The sequence below is a fragment of the Excalfactoria chinensis genome, chromosome 9, assembly GCF_039878825.1.
Source record: "Excalfactoria chinensis isolate bCotChi1 chromosome 9, bCotChi1.hap2, whole genome shotgun sequence".
Classification (NCBI taxonomy): domain Eukaryota; kingdom Metazoa; phylum Chordata; class Aves; order Galliformes; family Phasianidae; genus Excalfactoria; species Excalfactoria chinensis.
The window spans coordinates 3,984,683-4,001,972 of NC_092833.1; the positions used below are offsets into that span (position 1 = coordinate 3,984,683).

At 35.3% G+C, this 17,290-nt stretch overlaps 1 long non-coding RNA gene across 1 annotated transcript; it reads left to right on the forward strand.

The window, feature by feature from the left end:
• The first annotated feature begins 485 nt into the window (after positions 1-485).
• Positions 486-16,510, forward strand: LOC140256239 (uncharacterized). The gene is made up of 3 exons (XR_011904666.1): positions 486-637; positions 3,828-3,926; positions 16,418-16,510. It is a non-coding gene; the product is annotated as an uncharacterized lncRNA (long non-coding RNA).
• The last annotated feature ends 780 nt before the right edge of the window (positions 16,511-17,290 follow it).

The window sequence follows — 17,290 nt, forward strand, 5'->3', positions numbered from 1 at the left end:
TTGATGGACTTTGTGTTTCTGTAACTGCATCATCTTTAAGAGTTTTTCTGCAAATATAAGGTGACAACTTTGATGAGGAGCTATGAAAAGCTCTCCCTGACCTCCCTTATACCACAGAATCATTGTTTATAACGATGTGTTTATGTAAAGCTAAGGAAAATTCCATACTAGTGATAATGTCTGCAAATGACTGTACTGTTGTACCAAGTACTTATACTGAACAAAAGGAAAATAACAATCTGCAGGAAATCTAAATGCAGTGAATTCTTAAGAACTAAAAATAGTGTAGGAAATAGAAGAACTATCGGTTTCATGTGAATTTGCACTTCTGATCATTGTGTGGATTGAGTGTTCCTATGAGCTTCTTTGGCTGAAGCATGTTAATTCCTTTTGTCACTAGCACTCTTCTAATTAAAATAAAATTGACAATTTTATTTCAGGCAACTTCCTGCTTTTGTATCACAAGTGGGATTACAGGGTTACCTGAGCAAAAGGAGAAAATACTGTCCCTCCTTACTAACTTCTGAAAGCTGTTAGAAGGGAATAACTGACCCAGCCTCCTCCTGCTTTGTTTGCAGCTGGAAGGTTTTGTGAACAGCAGTCAGACAAGGGACTGAGAATGGACTGAAGTAAACAGGTGAGGTGTAGCTTTGAAGTAATCCATTTGTCTTTTCTATTTTTATTATTACTTGTAATACTATTTTATCATGCATCATAAACACTTTAGAACAGCAATTAGTTCTAATTTGTTTTCTGAAAAAATAACATGTAAATAAAATTTTAATTGATTTTAGTGTATTTGATTCCCTGTTAATAGGTCCTTATTTTTAAAATTAACAGCATACTCAACAGAATGTGACATTATGTCTATCATGAATAGAAAAAGTTTAAATAAGTGGAATCAGTGTAAGCTAAGAACAAGATAGATTCTACTAAAATATCAAGGCCCATTTATCTGTCCTAACTTATGAATATAATTAGCCTTTAGGGTGTATGAAAACTGCTTGAAAGCAGCAGTTCTCTTGATACTGGCTTATATGTTTGCTTGCAGTAATCGCTTTGCAGGTCTGGCAGTTTACTTCTTGTTTTTGAAAATGAGAATAATAATCTGTAACTAAACAGGGAAACACAACAGAAATATGTAGATGTTAAAAAAAAAAAAAAAAAAAAAAAAAAAAAAAAAAAAAGATGCAGTGGGTTCCAAATGTTTTGTTTTTTTTATTTATTTTGTGCAATATTTTTTCCTTTCCATCTTTTCTTGTGCCTGATGTGTGATTGGAGGTCCATACAAAAAATAAAGGCCTACATGACTTAGAGCCTGACTTGCACTTGAAAGCCAGAAGGTCCTATATTCCTAAATCAGTCACATGTGCTTGGGAATCCCACTGAGGTCCCTAAACAATCCTCTAACTACACTAGGAATTAAATGTGACCCTAGTTCCAGAGATAAATTTCATTGTATAAATTAATTCTACAGTCTTGTTTTGTCTGTAGCTGAGCTAGGCAGGCTGCTAGAATGGCATCAAGAGGTGCAAGTCATGCTGGTTTTTACTTAATAGATTTATGTCATTTCTATCCCTATAGCAACAGTGCAGCCCTCATTCATATTAATTAGCTCTTAATTCAGAAGCTTTATGGCAATTCGAATGATAGCACATAAAATGTAACTATTTCGTTATTACCTTTGTCAGTTACTTGTGAATGTCTCTAAAGGACAGCTTAGTTTTTTATTTTGATTTTGATGCATCATGGGGATAAAGAAGCTTTATATGAACAAAAATTTACAATCCTGTTATTTAGGAGGGTGAGGTTTATTTGGCTTTTATTTATATATGTATTTATTTAACTTTTTCTCTTAGGCTGGAAAAATTGCTATGAAAGCAGACAAACAAGAAAATTCTTACCCTCCTATTTCTTTTTTAATAACCTGTTTTTGATTTCTATTTCAACTTTACCAGACTCAGTAATTGCTGATTTAGGTGCATGGAAAGAATCCAAGAACAAAACAGAAAAAAAATGAGCAGCAGTAGGTATTCAGTGTTGTGGTGATACTATGCAGAAAAACAGGCAATAGAGCATCTACCAAATCCTTCCATTTGATTCCTACATATAGAAAAGTCAAAGGGCAAATTTCCTACTGGAATATGTTGAATCATTTAATGTTTATGATAGAAACCAGGCAGGCAGGCCACTTGGTTACCTTCCAGATGTTTACAGTGGGCAAACTGCCCAGGCCAGCTAGCTATTCACCGAGTGCTTTGATTCTGGATTTGAAGACTCCACAGATTTCACATCCTGAATGCCTTGACTTTCAGTCTCATGTCTGTGTTTTATTCCTGTCTGATAACTGACACTTCACCAAAAGTGGACTGAATAACTGATAAAGTCTACTATTATAAAACTCTACATTAAATTTCATGTTATGAAATCCCTATAGCTGTGTATATCATGGAAAGCAGAAGGCTTTCACTGTGTGTGTATATCTATACACACAATGTGTATCTATATATTTTTATAGAGATATTTATATATGTGTGTGTATATAGATATATATTTTTATATAGATATCATGCTAAAAAAACACCTTCACATATTTAACACATATTATATTATATTTAATATATAATTTGCCAAAACTGGAAATTCCCCTTACTGGGGAGGTCACCTAATTGACTGTTTAATGAAACACTAAATACAAAGTAAAACTGCCACTACAATGGTTACAGAAACAGTGAGGAATCAGAGCACAACTGAATTGAATATTTAGAAGTATTCAATAAATAATGAGTAAATAATAACAATGTTGAAGAATGAAACTAATGTAAATCTATGTTACAATCAAAAGATTGAAAAACTAATCAGGCTGCATAGTTAAACCATTAATGTCCAGTTTGCCAAAGTGAAAAGGAAACAATTCTCCACCCTAGGGACGGTTAAACTGGCATGTGCCGGAAAAATGAAATTTCAAGTTTTTGAAAAATGGAGTAATAAGAAGCACACATGGAATACAGCTCAATTAATTCACCATTTCTCCTACCAAAAAATGTTTTGTAAATTGTCTATATTTTATTTGCATGTGTTTCAGTGTCTGCGCAGCTTTCTGAATGTGCCCATCAACAAGTGAAATCTTACTGAGTCTTTGCAAAACATCCTGTGATTTTCAATAAAGGGAGAGATTTTGCTGTTATTGCAAATGCAGGTGATCAAATCTAAAGGCATCTACAGATTCACAAGAATTACTTATATATGAAGCATATCTCTTTATGTGAAATTCAGTGTTAAGAACTTACAATTGAATTCCACACCCTAAGCAGAGTGAGAAGGTATTGAAAAGCACTGAAGATTTATAACATGACTCTCAGTGCTGTATAGTTGTAAATTTACTGTAGATGTGCGTTTGAATGCTTGCTGATCCCCAGTTACCTTCCTTTTGGATTTTTGATCATAAGTGTGAACGGTTCAGAATCATGGATCTGTGATAAAGACAGAAAATGATACAGACAGGGATTTAATCAGTGTCTGGAGAATCTTGGAATATCAGGCATTTCTAATCCTAAAATGCGATACTAATGCTAAAACCCTGGAAGGTTCAATCCCAGCCCATAGCCAACATGAGTTTTTTGTTTGCTTCTAAAGGCAAATGATGAATTTTGATCAGATTCTGATTTTGAACTGTATCTGTTCTTGACTTTCAAAATTCCCCAAATTGCCTATATTTCTAAAAATTTGACTTGTATTTTCAAGGGGAACATGGAATTACCCTGTTTTCTTTACTGAGTAATACAGAATTTCCCAAGGTATACTAAAGTAACTTCTCTCTTTCTCAGGTCACTGTTTTCTTCTCCTTTCTGACATTCAGCCACTGGTTTATCAGTTTGCTGCCACAGCACAAGAAAGCGAGGAGTCATCTTTCAGCCCTCCTCTAGGTAGGTTTCTTGTCATAAGTAGTGCTGTTAACCTTATGGTATACAACTTGACAGTATTCTTTTATTGAATTATGTCTTTAAGCAATTGAGGCAGGATTTCTTTCATTTAAAATGCTTGCTTGATTAGAATTCTGGTTAAATGCAACCACCTCAGATAATTTATCTTTACAAAAGCTCTGAAAAAAAAAAAAAAAAAAAAAAAAAAAAAAAAAAAAAAAGTGTATATATATACATATATATATATATAATTCTAGACATGATTAACATCTCTGGAGGTAATTCCATGTAATTGAGTCTTAAAGCTTTTTTAATCTATATGTAGCTACTGAACAGAAGCAGTGAAATTTAAAAAGCTGTACTGAGCAAGGACTCAGGAGGCCTAAGCAAAAAAAAATCGCGTTCTCTTACTTCTTTATGCTGTGCAATAGGACTGGTGTAATAGGAAGTAACAAAGTCTTAGAAGCTATGCTTTTACTAGGCTTGAGTTCGTTAGCTGACTGTCTCTGGTCTGTACTCTGCTGTTGTCGTGCTACATAACATTAAGTACATTCCTTCAAAAGTATGGGTTAGTATTTTCCACTGTCTGTCTTGACTGTTTAAATTGCATTTGCTGTAGGACTCCAACTTATTCTCATTGCGCATGTGCTCTGTGCTATGTCTGACCTGTGTTTTCAGGTGAACTGATTATCACTTTACAGAATGTAAATGAGATTTCTATAGCCATTGTTTTTCAAGACCAAATGGCAGCGTGGAGCCTAACTGTACATTGATACCAAGGCACGTGAATCGCAGCTATTATCAATGTTACAAATTGCTTCCCTATTCTGTGGCAACAGTTGCATGGCTCAGGACAAGTCTGGGAGATTACCCTAGAGCCTGTAGTCGTGTTGTAGTCACGTTGTGTATAGCTCCAGTGCAGGGCTGGGGAAGACTCTCCCCTGGTCTCTTGGGGATCTCTGGATGTCACAGAGAGGGGCTCAAACCCTGTTGTGGAGTCATGGGGTCTCATTGCAACCCATGCTCCTTGCCACCCATGCTCCTTTATCTGTATTCCCCCAGCATCTCCATCCCCGGGAGTCTCTTCCAAAATTTAGTTTCCTTCTGGAATCTCCTCTCTAGGAAACATCCAGTGTTTCCTAGGAACTTCCCCAATGTGTTTCTTCCAATGAATTTTTCTGTTTAAAAGTTTTCTAAGTATTTTGCACTCTAGATTTTTTTCTCAGTACAAAGGCATAAGGAGCTGAAAACAGTTTGCAAAGTTATATTTCCTAAATTATGGGTGGCTGGATGGAAAGAAACAAGCTAAAGAAAATAGGTTGTGAAATACAGTAGCTTGTAGTAGCAATTTAGCTTAGAGAACTTTCACCTGCATTAGCTATAAAATGTGTCTGCCAAATACATGCAGCTCAGAGCCAAGTTTCAGTATCAGACTGATTAAATTAACACCTCTGCACAACACTACCGTATGATGCCAGACTTTGTAACAGTGGAAGCTGATTTATGGTTGACTCAATTTTAATGATCAAATCCAGGATCATTGTTCTTGAGTAAGTTTAATGTCTGCCATGACAGAGACACCTACGGCCATTTAATTCTGCTGGCTGTAAATTAATTAAATAGGTTGTATATAAATAAAATAGCATTATTTATATCTTGTCTACTTTTATCTTCTTCCTTGCCCATAGATATATTTTAGGACATATTTAGGAAGAAGTGATTGCACCATATTTCATCATCCTTTGTCTTGTGCCCATAGAGATTTTCTGGATTTATAGACAGAGGCATAAACTTTGACAAGTAATAGTCTATCTGTGAAAGCCAACTACTATTCAGTTCAATATTTAGTTGAAATAATTCCTTGCTGCAAATGCTACTTTGCATTTCCAGAGGTTTTGTTTGTTTGTTTGTTTTTTTCCCACTAAAGAACCTACCAGTGCTTTATAAACACTGGCTTTGAGAATCCTCATAGCAAACGTTCAGTAAGGGGGAGTACTTCAGCCATGAAGTAAGCTTGGATTTGTTGACATAGCTGTGTACATACAGATTAGTTAATCTACCTTTCTATACAGTTTCTTGGATCACCTCATTCCCAGTTTAGCTGTTGAGTACTTAATAGAAAATCCTGCCACCGCTGTGCTGGTATGTGTTGTCTCCATTTGAAAATGCGATAGCAACAATCAAAGTTTTTCAGTGTTAGCAGTTTGTGCCAGTCAACTTAAAATAATCACCGTTGTATATTCCCCTAAAATATGTATTTTTAAAATCAAATCAAGCTGTATTTCTTGAAAATAGAAAGGCTTTAAAGCAGGAGTCCTTTAAAAATACAACAGTTCAGACTCGTCTGAGATTTCATGAGTTCTGTAATAACGCAGCTGTTTTCCTCAGGGTGTTCTCACAAATTCATAAAAAAATCTACTTGTTATGAGCATTCTGGAACCACAAGGAAAGCAGCTGTGTTTTTGACAAACTGGGCCACATTTTCAACACCTCTAGCAAAAGAGACATTTACAGAGGAATTTTGTGCATTATATATCACAAGCAACATTTATATATATATATTTTTAACAGTATCAACATATAGTGCTTTAAGCAGAAATTTACACAGCAAAGCAGACAAACTGAATATTGAATTGAGCCACAAAATGATCTTAAAAACCTGACCTCCAGCAGAAGACATGCCCTAAACTTAAGACATGCCACCCAGTCTGAACTTAAAGACTACTGGGAAAATCAGTTAATGATATAGGCATGTTCAATGTGAACTTTCGTCTGCTAAATTCAGAGGGGTTTTTTTTATTCTTTTGTTTGCTTTTAATTCATTCCTGGTTCAAAAACATGAAGAATGTTTGACACTAGTAGATGATTTTGCTGAATCACGCTTTCTAGAATATTAGTGAAATGTACAGTCTGGACAAAACCAAAACTTGAATGCTTCCTGTGTAACCCAAGGGATTATTTTGTTATTTTTTCTCTATTTTTCTCAAGAATTTTTACAAAAGTAAGTTTTCTCATCACAACAGTTTTCCTATCATTTTTAATGTTTAACTTTTCAGTCCTTAAATTCTTTCCCACACAGACAATCCAGCTAAAGTGTCTTTCATTCACTGACTTCCCTCAGCCTCCTGTTCCACTCCATGTTGGAAAATTAGCATATGAGTAATGTAAATATTGCCATTTCTTATTGAAATTTCTTTACATCCAGATATTGCTATATTTCCAAATCAGCAGTGCCTAATCCATTTCCTCTTTTTATGTCATCCTTTTAATTCCTCTTTCTTTGATCTGAGTCCCTCAGGATATAATTTCTCCTTGTCCTTTTCTTTGATCTTTATCTCTTTATCTTGTTCTTTTATTGTATTCAGCTTTCTTAGTTGCATCTCCTTTTTGCTCTTATTCACCTTAAGATTTCCACTGCAGTGTTTCATCCATCAGCTTTCTGCAACAGCTTTTTTACTTCTGTTTTTTTGTGGGATTTTTTTTGGCTATTCAGAACAGTGCTTATCTGGTGACTCTTTTGATCCCAGTCTATAGGCTGTTCAGTGTCACATCATAGTTTATTCTTCTTTTTCCAGAGATACCTTATTTTTCCATGCAACTTAATTGTATTCTGATGTCCGGCTTTTCTACTTTGTCTTTGTTGGTTACTCTTAGCCTCAGTTACTATGGTGCCTGAATAACCTTAGGTTCCATCCTGATTAAAGTCAGAAATGTGAATAATACTCTGTTCACCTAAAGTGAACAATAATTTGTTTATTCTCATCAGATGATAAATAACTTGTCTTTGTGTACATGTGTTCAGAAGACATGACCATTAGCAGCAGATCGTTCCCTCCTTAGGAAATTGGTTGACTTTACCCATTTTCATTGCAAGAAAAATTTGCAGTTTTTGAATTCTATAGAATAATTCTTAAAATTTAGTTTCTATTCTAATTTATGAATCCCCTGGATTCTTAAACGTAAAATACATATATTCAAATTGAAAATGAAGACTTCTGAAACTTTAAAGATTAAGAATGAAGAAGTAAGAGTAAGAATAGTAAGATGAGTGATGTGCTGAGAGTGAGATACACTTACTAGCCATGCTTCAGTGATAAATAACTGGAAGAAAGAGAAAGAAGTCTGCCTCTTCCAGTTTAAAGCACAGGTGAATGCCAGAGTGCTGGCACTGTCACATCTTCATCCCTCTACATTACAAAGTTAGAAGACTTTATAGGACAGTTATAAATAAATAAATAAATAAAGCCTCCTAAGACACTAACAAAGCCTGAAATACCTTTTGGAATTCCATTTTTCATTCCTATTTAAGGATGGATGCCTGTCTACCATATCAGACCAGCAGGTAATTTAAATATAAAGGCTCATGTTTATAAGCGGGTCAAAATTTGTAAATCTCTGCTTAAGTCAGTAAATTTACAGTAATGTGAAATATCCTAAAATTTGAACTAGGAAATACAGTTCTAGTTTTTGACTAAGTTCTACTGATGAATGATTAAAATTGTGCTTTTCCTTAACCTGCCTCTATTGGTTTAGCAGGAATAATTTTAGAGAACTAAGAGAATGTTTTTCTTAAATTCTGCATTTGTTTTAAACACAGTCACATGCACTTACGTGGCAAATCCTTGTGTGAAGAAAAATAGGAAAACTTAGGTTTAGAGGCCTGATTTATATCCTCTTGTATTTCATCAAGTTCTTTTGAAGGAAAAGACTGGGAATATCAAGCCTTTAGGGTCAAATACAGCAAATTAGTGAGCTATATGAAAAGCATAGTATAGTCAGTGGAGATATTTCCATTAACTTCAGAAGGACTTGGATTAGACTTGAAATGCATTAAAGACAATATAGACAAAAATGTTTGCAAGTAAAAATCAATGCAGACTTGTTAAGTGTTGTGAATGTGCTTGCAGTTTCCTCCCATTAGTCTTAACAGCAGTTAGTCCTCAAAATGTGTCTATCTAATTTACTTAATAGCTTATGATCAGGGTTTACTACTCCTCAGCTACAGTTAATGATGTTTTGGTGTTTTAATATTGGTCTAGTTCTTTCCTCTAGGTAGAGAAGGTAGCAAATAGGATGATAGTATATGTTTAAGTAAGACTGGAAAAACAGAGACAAGCTTCAGAATGCCTACCATTCTCTTCAACACACCTCCTATCACTGTTAAGTAGGAAGCAGCCTTGAGGAATTAATGTAGACTGAGAATACTTCACACCAAAGAACAAATGATAAAGTCCTTTTAAAAGGAATAGATTGTCATGCTTACATTGTCCAGGGAGTAATTCTATATATTCTCTTAGTAGTTTCAAGCATCTTTTCATTAAAAACTATTATGGTTTCAATGGGAAATGGGACCTTGGGCAACCTGATCTAAACTTGATTTAGAAGTTGGCAACCCTGCTTGTGGCAGAGTGGGTGGAACTTGAGCCCTTGACTTTCCTTCCAACTTAAGCTATTCTATGATAAACAGTGTTTTAATGGGTAGTGAAAAGTGAGTGCAATCTTTACTTGCTTGTCAGAGAGCTATGTTCTGCTTAATATGGATATAATATAGTGCTCTGATGTTTATGGTTAGATAGATGTATCTTTTATTACATTATGCCAGTAGACTTTACAATACAAAAGATTGTTGCAAGAAAACTCATAGACAACCTACAGCACATTTCTCTTATAAATGAAATGTCAGACCATTTAAGAGTCAGAGTGTGAGAGGGAGAAAGAACATTAAATTTTGTTCACATTATCTGTTGAACAGTAAGTCAGTCCTGTGAACTGACTTGATTAGTGTAAGAAAAAACAGGGGATGGCTATTAAGTCCAAGAGGAATTCATACTGTGTCAATTTAAGAAGGTAGAACCAAGTTTTCTGAACTTTACAGACACATCATCCATCCTTAACAGGTATTTTCAAACGTTTCAGTGTTGGACACATTGTGGTGTGACTACAGTTACTGTTTATAACCACAGATACTTAGTTGCATTGTTTCTATACAGATTATGATTATGTGAAGCAAATGTTTCAAAATTTAAAGGATGTTGATTTAAGACCACAGTAACTTCTTGCAGACTAGGAAATATATCAGGAAAAACTTGAGATACTCTGCAGATATTGTTGGTAGAGATCAGTTTTACAGATGGTACCTGCACTTAAATGTCAGGGAAGAAAAGAGGGTAGTGATCTGTTGCACTGTGAACCCCTATTTAGCCTCTCTCAGAGCTGTGTGCTGTGGTTCCTGCCTGTGGGATGACAGCAGTGTGTGCACAGCTCAGCTCCCCAGGCTGTGTTGAGCAGAATCTCCTACAGAGCTGTATGCATCAACCTCAAAACAGGGAAGCAGTTCTGGTTTTTGTCACATTAAGGTAGTTGTAATGAACCAAAGCAGACTGCAAAGGAGACTGCAACTGCTGGATAACAATATAGTTTTGGTTGGGAAGTTAGGTAATGGATCAGGCTTGAGTGACTGCCCACGTGTATACTGGTCTGCTGGCTATCCAGCGAACAAACTCACAGCATGCCACAAATTTACCAAAACCTGACATTCTGGTCAGGAGCAGTCACATGGGACACAAGAATATAAATGGGAATCTCAGTAATCCATAAATAAATACAAAAATATTCTTTTATCTACATAGACTAAAGTGTTTTAATCTTGAGGCTTAGAAACATTTAATCCACACGCTGTCCTATACTTCTCTGGAGTTACAGCCTTAGTGAGGAACATTTAGTTTACTTATTGATCTACCGTGCCTGTACATGTGACATAACTGGGAAGAAGTAACAAAAAGAAAATAATAATTGTAGTAGGTAGAACTCGTTTTCTGTTTCAGCAGCGTGAATGCGTGTATGGACAGGACATCCTGTAAACATTCTGTTAGTAGTGTGAGACGTTTAATTCTGTCTCAGTTTACTTGAAAATTTTAGATACACTCTTCTGGAAGGTAGTTGTATGTTTCATACATCTACATACTGTCCTAATAAACATACTGCTTCCCCAATAGAACTGAAAACTGCAGTCCTTCTACATTGTCAAACCCTTCATAGTATCATAGTTGTATTTTTTTTAGATACATAACACAGGGTATGTGTATCATTGTATGCGTATGTATTTTATGAGGGATGATTGTGGAATGGCCAATATATCTATCATTATTTAATCAACCAGTTTTTGCTTGCACAGGAACTAAACACAGAAAGGCAATTTAATGTAAATATGGGGCAGCAGGTTGCTTTTCAGATGTTGTAGATGCTAACGAGGCTGAGAGAAGTTTTTGTTTTTCCTTATGTATTTATCAGTAAATAGGTTTGATAAAAATCAGTTCAATAACATTCTCCTGGATAAACTGAGTGTACAAGCTGAAGGTCTGTAGTCAACAAACTTGTGTTATAACCAGCTATGACTTCAATAATGAACTTTTCCCATTTAAACATTTGTTTTAATTAAACAGTTGTTTTCTCCTTCAAATAAATCAGTTATCAGATTCTATAAAGACTACTTCATAAATAGTCAAGTCTGTGGGATTGTATGGGTAGTATTTTATCATCAGAAAATCATTCAGTCTGCATTCTGCAGTTCTGCCAAGAATCCTACAATGAAACTATGACTGTGACTGTCTTAATTCCAGTTCTATCTTATAAGACTTTGGCCGCTTCCACAGATGCCCATCTTTATGAAAGTATAACTCGGAAAACTGCATGGCATAGAAATTAAATGATATCTCATTCTGTTTTAGAAATAGAAAACTCAGGCTTAGTGTTCCATCATCTTTTAGACTATCCACTGTGGGAGTGTCTGCAAGATAGCATCTGACAATTAATTTAGCTGCCTATAGAAAATGAACTGGTGACTTTCAAATGGTTTACAGTGAGCAGGACCAGCAATGTAAAGTTATCATACTTTTGACAATCTAAGACATAAGGTTAAGTACTGAATGAGCGAGATGATTCATCTACTTTTTCTGCCCTGCAAGTAGTTTCTCCTCAAATGTGGGTGAGCTTTAAATAGGTTGGACTTTGCTACTTGTAGTTCTTGTATCTGCAAGTTTGATGTATTTCGGTAGTAATAAATATCATGTTCTTCTCTTCTTCCTCAAGTGGGCAACATAAAATGAGTTTTAGGTGCTTTAACTTGTGATGTGTCCTTTTCAATATTATATCTGTCTGATAAATGTGCAGGAATTGATGTGGCATACCATTTGCCATTCCAATATCCATGACATAGTGCTTAAACCACTTAGGCTTGTATCATGTATCATATTTGTTCCCTTCAGCTACGTATTTAAATGCCTATTGGCTAAATTATTTCCTTCTTTTCATAAAATGTTTCTTCTATGTTAACTCCAAAAGATTTCCAGCAGAACAGTTTTTTCACAGGACTTAAAAAAAAAATTGAGAACGCTTTCCAGAGGTGGTCATGAGCAAATGGAGGGTGTGGAAACTGGAGTGGCCTCTGTGGTTATCATCCTCAGAAAATGGAAAATCTGCTTGAGAACTCTGGGAAATCCAGCAGTTTCATAACTCTGTACTTCACTTTCTGACCAGGTACCGCATCACATATTTTAACATCTTATCTGATACCTGTAACAGATTTTCTAGGAAGTATCATGAATTCTTGGTTCATTTAAGTGTCAGAAAGAGGATTACAAAGATGATGAGTTTTGGAGCTGTTACTGGTAGTTAAAACGTGTAATACTAGCAATACTTGTCAGAGTGTAGAAGGAGAAAGAGAAAAAATGGACTTCTATTTATAACAACACATTCATTTTCTAAGCCTAAACCTGAAAGTACTGTTTTAAAAAAATAAATAAATAAATAAATAAAAGAAATGCAAACTCTGAAAGCAATGACCATCTCTTACTATTCAGACTAAGGTCATTTGTTATAGTCTTTCATTTTTAGTATTTATGTTACAATCATTCAGAATTGTTTTGTTAGATAAGTATTTTTTGTTTTGTTTTTTCTAGTAAAAAAAAAAAACAAACAAAAACATCAAGATAACAGTACAGAGCACACCAAAAATGTGCAAGACTAAGCTAGTTTTCACATTCCTTGCATACAACATTAAAAAAATACTCCTTATTTTTTATATACATACATATTCTATGCTTCTTTGAGTGAACATGTTTCTTTGAGAAACAATTAAGACATTAAGTGTGGATTATGAGACAGAGTCCCATTACCATTTCAAATGAATCAATTTTAACTTTCTGTGAGGGCAACAAGATTCCTAATCTATGTACAAATCTATCAAGCAATATGAGAGCACATAATAAACCTTGCAAAAGCAATGATCCATCTTCTGTTATCCAGACTTTCTAATCTGCAGACCAGTAGCAAGTGACTACTAGAGAATGTTTCCCTTCAAATTTATTTCACTGTTTGATAAGTAAGTCCTCTGTTCTCATGCATAAGTGTATTCTTTAATTCCATTTATTACTCTTCAATATTATATGACAGAAAAGTGATATAACTTAAGAGAATCTAAGAAAGTTATCCCTTTTTTTTGTCATCCATGTACTTAATTCAAATTATTCAGGAGATAAGGTATCATCACGGAAGTCCCTTGACTTAGAGATTAATTCACGCACTGTGAACATTCTGGCCCACTGAAGCAAATCTGAAGCAAATAATGCTTTTGTAATTATCCAGGTCTCACCAGGGAGATCTCCTTTTACATGGTAGGTAGTGAAGTCAGACATCTTGGCTACCAAAGTGATTTATTAAGCAGGAGAATTTGTGTGGCTGATGAGGCTCTAGAATATTTAGGATAGTGGAATGGGTTTTCCAAAAAACAATGTTCAGAAGTATGTTATTAACTTAAGTGAATGTTAAATTATGCACTTTAAAATAGTGGCATTTTTACTTAAGATAGGAATTACTTTGCCTGGGAAAAAGTGGAATTTGTGGTTAAGATGGTTAAGTGGTGTTGTGCTTGAGTGTGTGTGCGTGTGTATATATATATATGCATATAGATTTTTTTCCTCTTCTACATGCCAATTTTGTTTCTTAGCTTCCTCAAAAAATTAAAGGTAAAGTGTTGGTGGGATTTGATCCAATTCAGAGAGCCATGAATACTGATTCTTAGAGGCTATTTCATTTGCAGAATATTTAACCCTAATCTTTAAGTACTCAGGTATTGTCAAAATACTTCTGTTAGTGCTTGCAGTCACATACAGAAAAATGTATGTTTTAGGAAAACTAATGTTCTCTGTCATATCAGCTTTTTAGAAAAATCTCCCATATCGTTTTACTGCATATCATGTCCTTCATTTTGGCATTGGTGTTGTAGTTGATAAAGGACGCCCTGACTTTCCTAGAGCCCTGCATGTGTTCAAAGGGGTAGCTGTGTGGCTAATCCAAACATGATTTGTGAATTGGTTGCGGATAGGTTTGAAATTGAAAATCAACTTTTTGCTCTATCTCATGTTCTAAACAGATGCACAGTACCCTTGGTATTATGTTGCCCATGACTGACTATGGTCAGGTTTTCTACCTACTGGTATAAATTTAGCTCAGCAGTGTCCAAGAGCCGTATGTGAAATACATCTCTGGGCTTTTCTCCTCTGAACAAAGTATTTGAGGTTGAAAACTGAACTGTCAGGACAAGGTTATCTATTTCATGCGGGACCATAATTCTTCTTCACTGCTTCTTCTATGAATTATTTCTCAAATTTGAGCATGAGTCACTGAGACCAGATTGCCAACAAAGTGGGAAGTATAGTGGTTACTTTGCATTTTGGAAAACAGACACCTTAAGTCTAGGATTATGTTTGGAAGATTCAGAGAGGCCATTCCTAAGCTGACTTTAAAGCATTAAGCATGGATCAAACTTATCAAGATAAAAGAAAATGCATCTGAAAGCTCAGAAAAGATGCTGAAAAAGATCTATAGTGGGAACAATTGTAGGAAGGCTAGATCATTCCTCCCCACCAGCCATGTGAGTTTTGTTAGGCTTGGTGTCTTTCTTTACTCCTGCCGGTTTGTTCCCAGAGCAGAGCTAGGAACTACCAGCCCTTGGTCCTATCTAACCAGATGGTTTTTTCTCACAGTCTGGGATATTTTCATCTCCCCTGAGACTTTTGTGAGCTTTTTATGTGCTAGAGTAACAAATACAAGCATTTGAAGAAACGTTTCACTGAATTCTGCTACCTCAGCAGTTTCTGTCCCTGTTGTTAACTTTATGTCTTGTAGTAGCTTGACCTTTAAGCATAGCTATTTGCCAGCAAGAAATAATAAAAGGAATAAAATTGTAGTTACGTAACATAGTGTGTCTATTTTCAGATGTGCATGTATGAACACGCACACATGCATGCACACACACATTCCCTCATAAAAGAATTACAGATAATCCTGAAGAAGCTGAATATTCATTTTTCAATCCATTACAGTGACTAAGAGCAAAAGAGATGTTTGCATTTCACTATGAAGAATCTCTCTCTTTTTCTTCTGGCAGAACTGGCTTCTTCCTCTTACAGACATCCTTTCCCTTGCTGTAAAATCTTTGTTTAATGGCTGCAATCATTATGCCGCTACAAAGACAGCTCCGTCTAAACATGAGTTTCTTCCTTCTCTTGTTTTTGTGCATTACTTGTGCTCAGCTTTGCTCTCAGTTCACTGATCCCTTCAGCAGCCTAAACAGTTTCACAGTATGCAGGAGTTCACGAATACAGATGCAGCAAAGCAATTCAGCAACGGTATTCAGCCTTCTCAAACCTCTTGCCCCCTTCATCATTGCTATATGTGGAGAAAAATATTTTGACAGGAGTTTATGTGTATGATTTATATACAGTAACAACAGAAAAACAAACAGGACTTAAAGAAACAGTTGCCTGGAATACTAATGTATCTTTTCCATAAATAATTTCTCTGACACCTTAAAGAAAATATCCAGGTAGAATATGGAGAGCTTCCCAAGGACAAAGTCACTCTTTTAATTCTTCTGTAAGTAAATACGCAATAGAGGATTTGGGCCTTACTGTGTATTTTATGGCACAAAAGATGAAATCCTGTGCAGGTAGAACATTATGGATTTGTGCTCCCTGTTGCATGGGAGAAAGTTTCTTGGTTCTGACCAGACAGCCTGTGATTTCAGTGGCAACAACCAGGTGGGATAAAATACTAGGTTCAATCCCACCCCATATATGGTTTTTTTAAAAATCTGTTTATGCTACAAGAAGATTTATTTCAAGTCTGAGCTATTTAGAAAAATACTGTGTGATGTTGACAATATTCTTGTTTTAGTAACTTGGACCTTGGTCTTGATAGTGTTCTTTCTCAGCAATATATTCCTAGTGATCCCAAAAATAAATCCAAAGCAAATTTAAAATCTGCATTAGCCTTAATAGAATTATGTCAATTTGCATCAAGTTAAAAGCTGTACCAGGAACTTCAGCTGAATAACAACTTGGCTGCCATGCTGACCAGGATTCTGTCAGATAAAAATAACCACATTGTGATCCAAAATTGAATCTTGGCCATTTACCAGTGTCCATTCCCCTTAGGTCTCACTGAAAGCTGAGTGTGGCCAACAGGAGCGTCCATGTTTCCTCTGCTGGGTTTTTGATGAGGCTGTCAAAATTAGGAGACTTCTACAGTGACAAAACCATTCTCTTGAATCTATGCAGAATTATTGTTTGTTATTGTAATGTAGTGACAGTTGGTCTTTTGTTTCTGGGGTTGGTTTTGTTTGTTTGTTTGTTCTTTGCAAAAGTACTTGTAAGCAATGCTTGAATTAACAGAGGAAACTTGCAGGCATAACTGAATTGGAGTAATTGAATTGGAGAAATCAGACAAATACTGAACTGGATTTTATGAGAGATTCTCTCATGCAACCAAATTGAAGAGAAAAACCAACAAGCTATTAATTATCTCCAGAAAATGAATAACTTCATTAGCCTGGTTTTATTTCAAAAGATGTAAAAGTAAGAAGAAAAAAACCAAACACAACACCAACAAAAAGCATGTCAGCTGCTGAATAGCAACCAGAGTGAGTATTTTCAATTATCTAACACATTAAATCACTTTAGATTGATAGAGTAAGGTGAGCCATTGTTTAGAGGTGCAGTTAGAGACAGGAAAAGCTATTCTAATGTGTCTCAGGAAAGGTACTTGTAAAGAAACTCCATATAATATGAGTGGTTAAATAACACAAAGAGCAATTCACAAATATTTTCGGGATTAATATCAATATACTCTCTTTACAGTTCTATTTATTTTGATATTTGTTGTTAGGTAGGAGATGAGTGACAGATGCATGTTTATGAAAGTGCTCTGAATGTCTAGATTTTCATAGATGTAGCTGTGAATCATTCTGGCTTAAATCCATCTTGAAAGTATGTGTGTCATTAGCTGCTGTGCTGGCATTCATTTCCTGC